A 10,607-nucleotide genomic window follows, 5' to 3' on the forward strand; every position below is an offset into this window, starting at 1 on the left:
TGAGTGTGTACAGATATGTGTGTGTGTGTGTGTGTGTGTGTGTGTGTGTGTGTGTAGCTTCAAATTGGATCTGACTGATACAGGAGATTGCCCCTTCTACTCCAGCAGAGCATCTGGTGGATTTGAACAGCGTTCCTCTGAGATTGCAGTACAGCTTCTTGCCACTAGGCCACCAGAGCTCCCTTAGTGTGTACAGATTTTAATTTGGTCTTTTTGAGTTTATAGGCTCAGTTTATTGTGAAGAAATAAACAACCAGAACTATCTAACTAACCCCTAAGAGACACCTTGTCAATGACAAGGTGTATTCTATGGTCAAAAAGTGGTAATTCATGTCACAGTTAACGCTAGCATACCTTCATTGGCTCCATAAAGAGATTAATACCAAAACCATAAAGCTGGTCATGCCAATAGATTCTACTAGATGCTACAGAAGGGTGGGTAGGGCTATGACCCAAAAGGAGCAGATATAAAACTTTTTAAGTGGCTGGTAAACTGATGTATTTAATATTTGAAAGGAAAATATTTAAGGGGTTTTGTATATCACCTTCTAATAATATAAAAACATCAGTCAAATGATTGAGATTCTAGAAAATATTGTTAAAGATAATAAGCCTAGAATGGTACATAGACAGGGAACTGTCACAAGTTGAAGCTGGATTCAAAAGAGGTTGTGGCACCAGGGATACTATTGCTAATGTCAGATGGATCCAGGGTGAGAGCAGAGAATACCAGAAGAATGTCTACTTGTGTTTTATTGACTATGCAAAGACATTTGAGTGTGTGGAACATAACAAGTTATGGCTAGCATTGAGAAGAATGGAAACCTCAGAACATTTAATCATGTTCATGCAAAACCTATACCTAGACCAAGAAGCTGTTGTATGAACAGAGCAAGGGAACACTGTACAGTTTAAAAACAAGAAAGGTGTGTGCCAGGGTTGTATTCTTTCTCCATACCTATTGAATCTGTATCCAGAGCAAATTGTTCAAGAAGCTGGACCCTGTGAAGAAGAATGTGGCATCAGGATTGGAAGAAGGCTCATAACAGATGACACAACCTTGCTTGTTCAAAGTGAGAAGGTCTTGCCGGCTGGAAAGATGACGTCCGGCAAAGAAGGCACCGGCGGCACCACCACGACTTCAGCTCAACCGCTGGCGCCGCGGGCAAAGGCGAAGCACGCAGAGGAGGACGCTGAATTTGATGAAGTCCAGTATCAGATGGAAATGACGCGGAGCCTTCGCCATGTCGACATCGATCATCTCCACGTGGGCTGGGACCAGTCCACGGGCCCGTTCATCACCCGTGCGCTCCTGGACTCTCAGTTCAGTTACCAGCACGTCACTGAGAATCTGTCGTTCTCATTTAGGATCCCATAAAAACTGCCCGAGGGTTTCTGTCACTGAAGGCATACAGACTGACTCCTAAGTTGATGGGAGTTTGTAAAGAAAAGGACTTTTCTCCTGAAGCATTGAAAAAGGCAACTATCACCCTTGAGCACATGTTTGAAGAAGTGCCGATTGTAATACAAAATTCACATCTAATCATCGTCCTGATGTGGGAGCTTGAAAAGAAGTCAGCTGTTGCGGGTAAACATGAACCGCTCAGTCTTGCAGCAGCAAACATCTGGGGAAGAATCTACAGCTGATGGACAGAGTGGATGAAATGAACCAAGATATAGTTAAATATAACACATAGATGAGGAATACTAGTGAACAAAAGCAACAGAAACATCATTGTCAGCAGCGACGCCAGCAGGAGAAATGCGGAGACAAAGTCGAGGGGAACCTTGGCTCCCAGAGGAGGACCTGTCTAAACTTTTCAAACCACCCCAGCCGCCGGCCAGGACGGACTCGCTGCTCATTGCAGGCCAGATTAACAATTACTGCCAGAACATCAAGGGGTTCACTGCTCAAAACCTGGGGAAACTCTTCATGGCCCAGGCTCTTCAGGAATATAACAAATGAGGGGAAGTTCCTGGGACACGGTCACCACGGACTCCGAGACCACCTACATAGGGAAAAGCGCAGGGAATTCCTTTTCATATTATTGCCTCTTCGGCTGTAATATTGTCTGTGAAGCCAAAAATAAAATAAAACCAATTATTGTTCAAAATGAAAAAGTGAGGTCTTGAAACACTTGCTGCAGAAAATCAAACACTGAAGCCTTCAATATGGATCTTATCTCGTTGTCAAGAAAACAAAAAATTCTCACCACTGGACTGATAGGTGATATCATGATAAATGGAGAAAAGATTGAAACTCTCAATTATTTCATCTTACTTGAATCCACAATTAATATACTTGGATTGATCAGGAGACATACTGTACTGGGAAAGTCTACAGTCAGGGACCACTCCAAATTACTGAGGAGCAATGTTGTTAATATGAGGACTAAAGGATGCCCGATTCAGACCATGGTCTTTTTAATCACTTGGTGTGCATCCGAGAGCTGGACAATGAATAAGTATGACAGAAATAAAATTGCTGCCTTTGAGTTATGGTGTTGGAGGAGAGTACTGAATAGCCCATGAATTGCCATAAGAACAAACAGATATGTCTTGGAGGTCAAACCAGAGTGCTTCTTGGAGGCAATGATGGAGTTTTGCCTTGCATACTTTGGGCATGTTACTAGGAAAGGCTATTCTTTGGAGAAGGACATTATGCTTGGAAAGGTAGAGGGTCAGAAAAGGAGAGAAAGATTCTCAACCAGGTTGATTGACACAGTGATTACTGCAATGGGCATGAGTGTGTCAGAGAGCATGAGGTTGGCACAGGATAGGACAAGGTTCAGATCTGTTGTTCATAGGATTACTATGAATTGTACTCAACTCAACAGTACCTAACAACAACTACATTGCTTACTAAATGACTCAAAGGCATCACAAAGCTCACAATTTCTAGCAAGGTTCAATCTCTTGTCCATAAGATCATAGTCAACTTGACACAAGCTAATAGCAACAGAAACTCAGGTCCAGAAAGAAAGTCCTGGTGACCTACTTCCACAATTCAGCCAATGAAAATCCTCTATAAAGAACATCCCTCATTCCATGTTCTCTTCTGAATTCAGCTTGAATTTCTGGTAGCTTCCTGTTGATGTACTGCTCCAACCATTTTTAAATCACCTTTGGCAAGATTTTACTTACACGTGAAAATAATGACAGTGTTAAATAACTTTCACACTCTGTTGGGGTCACCTTTCTAAAAAAAAAAATTCCACTTTGGCGTATCTGTCCTCAGGAGGGTGAACTTGCATCCTTGAAATTTTAAGGAGCTCCTTCATGGAACTTACTATGCACATTTTCATTTCTATTTATAACCTTTGTTTATGTCTTTCTCTGTTTTATTAGCATTGTGGTTGCAGGCAATACAATGAATTCTGTAGATATTACAATGTATTATCAGGGACCTCTGGTGGTCTAGTGGCAAGGACCTAGGCGCCAATGCAAAGGCAAGTGGTTCGAATCTACCAGCTGTTCCTCAGTAAAAAGATGGGTGATCTCCTCTTATACAAGTTACTGCCTCTGAAAACTAGCTGAATGGTCAGCTACAAATTGGTTCTACCTTGATGCCACAGAACAACACCACAATCTATTATCAAATGCAACAAAGAGAGCATCATGGGATGGCTAGTGTCAGAAATGAGGAAGTTGAAAAATGACGATGTAATTGACCTCTGCCTCATATGAACAAACTTTGTGCTGATTCTTACAGTCAATGCCAGTCATAAAGTTAATCATTTCAACATCTCAGAGTTTATTTAACTAATCGCTACTATAGAACATTTAAATATTCCCCTGTGTTTAATCTTACCTACACTTTACCTCATATTCCTGCTACCTTTTCTCTTTTTTTCCCTTTTTCCTCAAAATTTATAGTGGAGTCTATATAAGTTATGCTACCTTTTGAAAAAATTTAAACATTTAAATATTCCCCTGTGTTTAATCTTACCTATACTTTACCTCATATTCCTGCTACCTTTTCTCTTTTTTTCCCTTTTTCCTCAAAATTTATAGTGGAGTCTATATAAGTTCTGCTACCTTTTGAAAAAATTTGATACCTCTCTGAATTGCCACTCTGGGATTAAGTGAGCCTTGGCCAGAGATCAAAATTTAGCCATCTGTCTGCTGCATAAAGTCCACAGATATGTTCCATTAGCTCATATGATGATCTTATACTTTAAAATTTATTCTATTGTCAATTTCTAAAATATGAAATCTGGATTTCATTTAAAAATCTGGATTTTGACTTCTCTTTTTACATCAGATTTAGTAACATTGAGCCCATATTCTGCCATAGCTTTGGCTGAATTACAGCCAGAATTTTGAGTCTGTTCTTTCCAGTTCAAGGAAGTGAAACTGATATGGACCCAAATTTATAAAGGGTAGATGTACTGAATGAGAAAAGTTAGCAGTTAACACTGTTAGTAATTTTATCACCTTTTTAGAAAACAAGAATGGTATGCACATTGCCTAGAAATCAAATCTGTTGGTCAGTAAAGTTTAAAACAATGTTGCCCAGCTCCAAGATGGCGGCCAACCAAGCTGCTTTGAATGTGTGCTGCTTTTCTTCACTGTCCTGTCAATCATCCAATTTCCCATATTTACATATTCCTTTCTGAAAAGGCTTCTTCCAAAGTTTCTCATTCCAGATAGTCAATCTATAATTTTTCTTATTCAGATTGTTTTGCCTGTCTTACAAGTTTTATTCAAATGTTACTGTCGGTCATGTCTGAATTATTTCAAAATTCCAGGTGTAGCTGCCCCCTGTAATGATAAATAGTCCCGTATCTTTACTTAGCTGTCTATAGACTCTCTCCTGCACTCAGATCTCATCTAGGGCCCTAAAGATCCTATCTGAGAACATAAGCACATATAATAGGATCTCCTCAGGACTTCTTTTAGAAGGCAGCATAGCTGAAAGGAAGAAAGCCCTGGGTTTGAACCAGAAGAAATCAATTTTAGCCTCTGCCATGGAGTCAAGTGGACCATCCTTTGCTCCTATTTACTCATTTATTAAATTGCCAAGAGGTTGTTGATTTTTTTAAGCTTTTTAAAAATTTGAGTGGAAGTTTACAATTCATAATTACTTTTCACTCAAACACCCATACATATTCTGCTTTATAACATTAGCTAAAATGTATTAGTGTAATTAATTACAATGTCTGATCAATCTCTTATTATATATTGCATTTCCCTTAACCCAACTTAACTATTTATTAATTTTTACTCCCATCTCTCCCACTTCCCATCTCTGATAAACCACTAGAAGATGATTCTTAACTAGTGAATTAGAGCTAGTGTCATAGTGATGTTGTTCTTTGCTAATTTACAGCAACTGTAGTAGTGTGAATTACTTAATGTGGATTTTTATAGCCATAGTCTTTGTAACTTGTCACTGGATAGGACTTATCAAGTGTAAGGTGTCTATGGCCCATCAGGGGGATTAAATTGCTTGTTAATAATATGGATAAGGTATATGGTATCCACTGTGTGGGATCATGCACATAGAGTGTGTGAAACAATAGTTTTGCCATCCCATCAGGCTTAAAATGAGCCATCTCAGAAGGAGAAAGGAGGAATCTCCCTATTATCAACAAAAGACCAGGAGTGCAGTTCATCTTTTAGATCTGAGATCCCCGTGCTGAAACTCTTCCACTCAGAAGACATAGCTGTAACACAAGATGGTGAGAGATGAGAAGGAGAGAAACAGCAGATGATGACAGTAGAAAGACCAGAACCAGGAGACTAGCAAAAGACAGCATGATGGACTTCCCAGCTAGTGGAGCAAGAAAGCTATGTTCATTTGGGTCAGGAGGCTTCCTGGTAGAGTGCTTGCCTTTGAACATTTGTTGGATACTAGTTTTGCGAACCCACTGAACTAGAGTCAAGTAGCTTCAGGTTTAGCTTTGCTTAGCCAAATAAGGTATTGTTGTTAAGTGTTGTTGAATCGGAATTGACTCATAGCTGCTACTTCCTGTGAGTTTTCAGAGGCTACAAATTGCACGGGAAGAGACTGATCATCTTTTTTCTGTGAAGCAGCGGTTGGATTCAAATCACATACCTGTGGATTAGCAATGCAGCTCCTTACCACTAGGCCACCAGACCTCCTTCGGGTGCTTTTAAGGAGACTTGAACAACAGAGCTAAAAGAGTTTTGTCAAACTTCCCTGAAAAAGGGAGAGGCCAAAGTTAAGAGGCTGAAGACCCAAGAGAGGCTTACCTTTAAATCCTCCAGGGTCATCCATTTTGAATAATATTTCATCAGTTCTTTGTTTTTCTTTTTCCCCTTCCCTTTTTAAAAAATTTATGATTACTTTCAATGAAAATTTACAGAGACTTTGAATTTCCATTCATTCATTGTTGCACTTTTCTCCCTTCCCAACCCTCCCTCTTAGTATACTACTCTCTTAGAAAAGTAAAAGAAAAATTCTTTCATTGTTTTACAATCCCTCCCTTCAGATGCACTCCACTATGCAGCTTTCGCTCTGGACTCCTGTCATGACAAAAATGCCTAATCACATATCCCTTTTAAACAGTTTTCTCCCTCATCTGTTTTGATGCAGTATAAATTATTGAACCCATCTTTCTCAGTCTCCCTCCAACCCTGATGTCAGCTCAGTTTTACAACAGTGGCACTATGCAGTATTTGTCCTTTTGTGACTGAGATATTTCACTCAGCACAATGTCCTCCAGGGTCACCCATTTTGAATAATATTGCATGAGTTTCTTGTTTTTCAATGCAGCATAGTATTTCATTGTGTGAATATACTACAGCTTCTCTATCCATTTATTTGTTGATGGGCACTTAGGTTGTTTCCAACTCCTTGCTATTGTGAACAAAGCCGCGATAAACATGGCTGTGCATAAATCAGCTTGGATGTCGGTTATGGTCTCTTTAGGATAAATTCCCAGTAGTGGAATTACTGGGTCAAATGGTATCTCTATTTGCAACTTTTTGAGAAAGTACCATACTGCCTTCCACAGCGGTTGCACCATTTTACACTCCCACCAACAGTGAATAAGGGTTCCAGTTTCTCCACAACCTCTCCAGCCTTTGTTGCTTGCTGTTCTGTTAAATTTTGCTATTCTGACTGGGGTGAGATGATATCTCATAGTTGTTTTGAGAGTTCCTTGTTTTTTCAGTGCTGCACAGTATTCCATTGTGTGAATACACCACAGCTTCTCTATCCATTTGTTTGTTGATGTGCACTTAGGTTGTTTCCAACCCTTTGCTATTGTGAACAAAGCAGCAATAAACATGGGTGTGCAGCCCACATGATTTTTATAGCAATCTTATGCTGTTGTTGTTGTTGTTGTTGTTGTTGTTAGGTGTTATCAAGTCAACTCTGATTCATAGCAACCCTAGAGATAACAGAGTGAAACTTGGCCTGGTCCTGTGCATCCTCACAATCTCCCCTGTTCTCACATCCATTGTTACAGGCACTGGGTCAACTTATCTTGTTAAGGATCTTCCTCTCCTTCTCTGACCCTCCACCTTTCCCAGTATGATTTCCCTTTCCAAGGACTGGCTCCTGATAACATGCCCAAAATATGTGAGACGAAGTTTCACCAACCTTGCTTCTAAGAAGCACCCTCTCTGCACTTTCTCCAAAAGATTTTTGTTGGTTCTTTCGATAGTCCATAGTATATTCCATACCTTTCTCCAATACTACAATTCAAAAGCATCAATTCTTTTGTTTTTCTTATTTATTGTCCAGCCTTCACAAGTACACATAGCAATTGAAAATGCTATGATTTGTATTAGGTGCACCTTCGTCTTTAAATTTATATCTTTGCCTTTTAGCACTTTAATGAGGTCTTTGACAGCAGATTTAACTCTCAGAGAGATCTGAGTCTTTAAACTAGAGACTGGGAAGATGGGAAACAAGAGACAAGGGAAAGATAAAGGATTCCATTTTAAGTAGTACTTTCTAAGCAAGGTTTCAAATCAGTTTGAAACCATTCAGTCATAGCCTACAGAAAAAAGGGCAGAGTACAGGCTGCATAGCAACCAAATTGCTTACATGTTAGATTTGGACGCAAAGAGAACTGTGGCTCATAGCAAATTTTGCTGCTAACCCAAATGTGATGCAGCTTCTGCAGTTTGGATCAATCAGCGGGTCCTCAGATCAAAGACAAGCAATCTCCTCCCATTGTGATATACAGCCTTAGCTATTCAATAGAGGGTCTCCATGAGTCAGAACTCCATGACAGTGAGTGCTTACTAACAAAAAAATAGCAATTCAAATCCAGGAGATCCTTTTGGGAGAAAGATGAGGTAGCCTGCTTCCAGAAAGATTTACAGCCTCAGAAATCTTGTGAAGGAGTAATTGTACTGTCACACTCAATGGTACTTAACAGCAACAACAACATTGCTTAGTTTCAGATTGAACTCAATGGTGGTGAAAGAAATAAGTGTACTCTTCTCAAAGACAGCAGATGACTGTGCATCCATACGCATTCAAAGCAGCATAGTTAACCACTGTCTTTGAGTAGGTCCCTGAGCTCTGTTTTATACTTGGGTCAAAATTTGATGTTGCAAAATATTTGATTGCTGTGCAATGCATACAGTGGCCTTTTTTCTGTATGCCGTGAATGAATTATTTTGACTGGTTCAAAACTCTGGTTCTAAGACTCAAGTAGAAATCCAGGACACCTTTTGAATTTAGATGGGAAATTAGAATATTAAATTTAAAGTTGTTGATGTAAAGGGGTAGAAAGGGAAGTGTAACTGAAAATAAAGTTGCTCAGCTGCCTGTCACTACAAGCCAGTTTACTAGAGGCAAGGACTGAATCTTCTAAATATGCTTTATTCAGATGCTGGCCATCTAAGAGAAAATGGGGGAGTCTTGATACTATAAAACCCACTTCTGACATCTCAGGATCAAGTCAGGCTTTTTAAGCGTTCAGTAAAAGGAATAGGCAAGGAGAAAGCATTGTATGGTAAGGGTCCTGGAGCGAAGTGTCCAGGGTAAGTGTCCTGATAAGGCCACTCCATGATCTCCCTTCATGTGACGGTTGTCCAATGTCCTGTACAAGGATGTTATGTTCAAGGTAGGAGGTTATCAGACTTCCTCATAGACAGTGCTTTTGTTAAGCAATTTCTCAGGTTTTTAGGTCAGGGTGACTTGACTGTAAATTCCGTAGTTCCTGGAATAAAAACTTCACAGGTAGCTAATCAATCATGTTAATGGACCTTAAATGGGCATTTACTTATTATCATTCTACACTTAGACAACTATTTACAATTGTCTTAAATCTATGAATTATATTTGAGCTCCCACCACCACCAGAGGGATTTGCTATTATAATTATTTTCCTCTCTCGCGTGCTCTTTCTCTCTCTCTGTATGTATAAATAAGAATATTGGGAACAAAGAAGACAAAGACTAGGTCTAATAAATCTTTGGGTTTCACATAGCACTGAGTTGCTTTTGTTTGGTGCTGTCAAGTCCACTACATCTCATAGTGACCCTATGAACAGCAGATCTGACCCAGTAATGTCCTGTGCCATCCTCATCATCTCTGACATAATTGAACACTGAGCTGTTGTGAGCACTGAGTATAAGACACTGATTCTTTTTAGCAACTTCATGGAAGTGACTCTCCCCCGTCCCCAGAGCCTCACCTGTAAAATGAGGAAAAAGGTAATTTGCCTCCAAAGGTAGTTATGGAGACTCAAGAGATCATGTTTTAGAAATTGCCTGACCAAAATGTAAGGGCACAACGGTGTCTGGGGTAGAGCATTCATGACACACCCAAAAGAATGGGAGGAGGCAGCTCTAAAATGACAGCTCTTAGAGAGGATATGGAGCACCTGGAATTTTCATACACAACTACTGAGGGTGTAAGTTGTTGTTGGTAGGTGCCATCAAGTCAATTCCGACTCAGAGAAACCCACTTATCAAACAACTGGTCAAAACCCTACCCTACTCTGCACCTCTAGCCAGGAGCTCTGGTGGCCTTTGTGGTAAAGGGTTGCACACTGTGGTTCAAATCCTCAGGAGAAAGATGTGCAATCTCCTCTTGTGCAAGTTAATACCTCTGAAAATCTGCTGGAGAGTACTCAACAACTCTATACCTCAATGAGATGTATTGACATAGTGACTTCAACAATGGGTCTAGCATGGAGATTGTGAGGATGGTGCTGTTAGGGGATGGAAATTATTGCAATGGAAAACATTACCTGTAAAAAGCTAAAGTCTTGTCTATCTCAGGACTAGAAATTTCACTACTGAATATATTCTCAAAAGAAATGTACTACAACAGTCATAGCAACATTCTAACCCTTAACTGTTACATATCTAGCTGGAGGCTGACTCACCAACCATATAGCATTTCATGCAGAAAGGAAAAAGAAAGAACTGCTATTACACATGTGAATGAACCTCACAAACAGAAGAAGAAAAAACAGACAACACAAACTGTCAAAAACCAGACAAATATGCTGTTAAAAGCAGGTACCTGTGTGTGAGAATCTTTGCATAAGAAGAGTGGCAGAAAGGGAGCAGCTAGAGTTTCTGGAAGCTGCTAATATTTTCACTTCTTAGTCTAAAGCCAACTCAACCCAACCCACTGCTATGAGTCAATTCTGACTCAGTGACCCTAT

General features: G+C 39.9%; 1 pseudogene; it reads left to right on the forward strand.

The window, feature by feature from the left end:
- The first annotated feature begins 1,099 nt into the window (after positions 1-1,099).
- On the forward strand, positions 1,100-1,966 carry LOC102843781 (annotated as a pseudogene).
- Positions 1,967-10,607: the final 8,641 nt, after the last annotated feature.

The sequence above is a fragment of the Elephantulus edwardii genome, unplaced genomic scaffold, assembly GCF_000299155.1.
Source record: "Elephantulus edwardii isolate Elephantulus edwardi_28Jun2011 unplaced genomic scaffold, EleEdw1.0 scaffold00302, whole genome shotgun sequence".
Lineage (NCBI taxonomy): Eukaryota > Metazoa > Chordata > Mammalia > Macroscelidea > Macroscelididae > Elephantulus > Elephantulus edwardii.